Here is a 3,510-nt window from a genome sequence, read left to right as displayed (position 1 = left end):
AGAAAGTTTATTTTTTCCGGTGGAAAATGCCAATTCATTAAAAGCAAAACACTTTGTGGAGGCATGACATTTTCAAAATTCATCATGAAAGGTTTTTTGTTTGGGTTTTTTTTAAGCATTTTGATAAGGTTAAAACATTCTACTCTTTCAGAAATGTAACACTTCTTTTTTTTTTTTTCTTCCTGGTATGATAACTTCATGTTTTATGTTATGAAAAGAGGTTGGGGGAAAAAAAAAAGTTCGGTGTTATCAAAATAAAATGCTTTGATCCAAACTGATTTTTTTTCCTTGATGTTTTTGTCTGTAGGAAATTTCGAATTCTTTTTTCTTCTCGTTCTTTTCCAGAACAGAAGATATTTCACAATTGTGACTCCCCCTGAATTGAAAAATCCAAGCTTTGAGCAGCTGTAAATGGAAGCTGATTTTGGTAACTTTGTTTGTCTGGAAAGAAGAGGACCTATGTGAGTGTCAGTGAAACCAGAAAAGGGGAAGCAACATCTGTTTTCTTTTTGAACAAAGAAAATCTATTTGTATTCCAGTGAATACTGATGTGGTTTAAAGCTAGAAAACTTTCAAGTATTTTTCTGTTAAGCATCTTAACATTTTTGGCACAACCATTTTGCCTAGAGTCTCCAGTAGAGCTAGGTATAGTGAGAGTCCACAAAATAATAGTTTCTAAGTAGATGAGAGAGAGTGTGTGTGTTCGTTTGTTTGTTTGTTTTCAAGGGAGTATTGCCTGCATTTCACAGCCTGAGCACTGTGGCATGACAGAAAATTCCTTTAGCTTGTATCTGTTTTAGGTGGCATGGATTTGCTTTGATCCTCAGTCTCCCACATCCTAACAATGAAGCTGTTGGCTCTATGGGGTGGCTTTTTGAGTTGCTGTTGTAGAAATGTCCTCTGTTTTTAATTATTAAATATTAACTGGGATAAAGAAGAACTAACTCAGGGTGAGGGTATTCACATAGAAGGTGAGAGAGAGAGGTTCAAAATCCTGTCTAAATTGGGCAAAGGAGAAAAAACTGGGTCTCCCTCATCTAAGGCGAGTTCCCTAATTATTGGGTAATCTTATGCTAGTGTGAGTGGGAATTGGTGAGTCTCCAGTTTCACTGGTGTTCCCTTTATGCTCCTCTTCTTCCACACTCCGCCCATTGCCCCAGATGGGTTTGGTTTAATCTTAATCTGGAACAGGAATGGTTTTGAAATTGCAGAAGCATTGGCAGAACAGGAACACTTTCATCCAGTTGTAATCATGACCTTTTAATATTACTTGAGTCTAATAATGTGCAATTAACTTTTGTTTTTAAAGAAAACAAATATAATACAAGTAATGAGATTTAAAGCTGAGTTTGGGCTCTTCATTTTTTCAAAGGATAGTTATGGTTAATATTGTATTCGCCTCTTAAGAATCAGAACACACAGACATAAAGGTCCCATGGACACTCATTTGGACATGGCCAAGATGTTTGATGACCCAGTATGAACTTCTGTTACTATTATAAACCTTTCCTGCTCTCAAACTGTTGTAGATATGATGGTTTTTTTTAAAAAACAAACCACCAAGCTGTTTCTGTTTAAACTGAAAGAAGTGGGTATTAGAAGAAGTGTTCCTTTGGTGGGTAAGGAACTGGCTAAAATGGGAAGTGTGAAAAGGGGAATTTTCACTCTGGAGAAAGATTACCAATGGTGTTCAAGGACCAGTATTAAATGAAAGCTTGTTCACAGGTACAGGCAAACATGAAAGATACTGGTACTAGAAAAAGGATGCATTAACTAATGCACTGTACTGAATGTGTAGATGCTGACTGGGAGCAAATTGCTCCTGGTCAGCCTATGAAATGTGGGGCCACAGGGGGCTGGCAGAGCTGTCATGGGACACTGCTTCCTAGTCACGTAGAGATTGGAGCCCATCCTGATCGTCACATGACTGGGGGAACTATCCCTGCTTCTGGGCAGCTCCCTCCCACCTATGTGGAGCATGGTATCTGTCCTGACCTTCACATGACTGGGAAGCAGCTGCCCAGAAGCTAGGACAGCTCTCCCTGCCATGTGGAGATCAGGATGGGTCTCAATCTCCAGTTGGCTGAAAGGCAGCTGCCCCCCCCCCTCCCCCCCGCGCAGGGTACAATCTCCTTCTGGGTGAGACGGTGCTGTCCACCAAGTTGAGACTGTTTTTGCCCTTCTGCTCTGGATCTTAGGGTTGAGCCCCCATGCCTCCTTTCAGCGCAGGGCTGGCATCTAGGGGAGCCTGGCACGTCTCCTGGCTTCTTCGGGGGAGCAGAGCAGGGTAGGAGCAGCATTGGACTGGGCTGCTCCTGTCGGGCTCAGTTTGCTTTGGTTGGGGGCACGCATGCAGATGTGCACTGGGGAGCGCTTTAATGAGCCTGTATTTTCTGTAGAGAAAATCCAGGTGCATTAATTGCATATGTAGATATGCCCAATGAGTATGGAAATGACTGAGCGGGAGAAGGATCTTGCTATGCTACTTGATCGTGGGGTGACTTGTGAACTCAGAGTGGTCAGTCAAGGTATTTCCAGTATTTATAGAAGGATTCATGCCACTATACAAGGCCTTGTTGTGACTTCATCTCAAATCCTGTATGTAGTTTTGCTTGCTTGTGTTACGGAAGATGAATTTGAACTAGAACCGGTCCAGAAAAGAGTTACTAGTATGACCAGGGGAATGGAGGGTTTATAAAAGGATGATAAAAGTCTGACTTGTTCAGCCCAGTGATAGAGATGTGAAATTGTTTGTTTATAAAAACATCCAGAGGGTACAACAGTAGGGAAGGAAAGAACAAGGTTGGCACAAGGACAAATTGGTCTAGTATGACCATGAATGAGCTTAGGCTGGCAGTTGGAAGAAAGTTCATAGCCATCAGACCAGTGGGATTCTGGAGCACCAGTAGGAATAGTGTGTTTGGGGGAAACTTAATGAGTTTTGAGATTTTTAAACTTGATTTGTTTATGAAAGAGTATATGATGTGATTGCTGCAGGAGCAGGGGACTGGAATGAAGGATTCTGGAGGTTTCTTCCAGTCCTTGTTTCCAAACCAGAAGCACAGGTGACATCTCTCGAGGCGTTTCTGCTCAATGATTACTGTTACTTGCTTTCATGAAGTTTCACATTAGCATGTTACTAATAGGCCAAACAACAATTTGGAAGCTGCTTAATGCCAGTTCTTGGTACTGAGCAATACGTTCTGGCTTGCATTATTATTGATTGTTATGACCCCAAACCAAAAGGCTTTGTATTAGGGCTGTGTTAAATTTTGCCAGCAGTTAAATTTTGACACTATTTTGACTTGTTTCAAGCTCAAAACAGCAAAATCAAAATGAACCAGAGAGCTTTGAAACTGCCTTGAAATGAAACACAAGTTTCATAGACATTAGGGCTGGAAGGGACCTCGGGAGATCGTCGAATCCAGCCCCCTGCCCAAAGGGCAGGAAGTCAGCTGGGGTCATAGGATCCCAGCAAGATAAGCATCCAATTTACTCTTGAAGGTGTTC

At 41.7% G+C, this 3,510-nt stretch overlaps 1 protein-coding gene across 4 annotated transcripts in view; it reads left to right on the top strand.

Moving 5' to 3' along the window:
- The first annotated feature begins 347 nt into the window (after positions 1-347).
- The window catches only part of CNTN4 (contactin 4), a 565,520-nt gene continuing 562,357 nt past the window's right edge, over positions 348-3,510 (top strand). For all 4 annotated transcript variants that reach the window (XM_019536614.1, XM_019536612.1, XM_019536613.1 and 1 more), the window contains exon 1: positions 348-461. The gene's annotated coding sequence lies outside the window, so the exon portion shown is untranslated. The remainder of the gene's footprint in view (positions 462-3,510) is intronic.

Source organism: Crocodylus porosus, unplaced genomic scaffold, assembly GCF_001723895.1.
Source record: "Crocodylus porosus isolate Cpor-Errol unplaced genomic scaffold, CroPor_comp1, whole genome shotgun sequence".
NCBI lineage: Eukaryota > Metazoa > Chordata > Crocodylia > Crocodylidae > Crocodylus > Crocodylus porosus.
The sequence above is the reverse complement of the archived record's forward strand: the minus strand, read 5'-3'. Positions and strand labels throughout refer to the sequence as shown.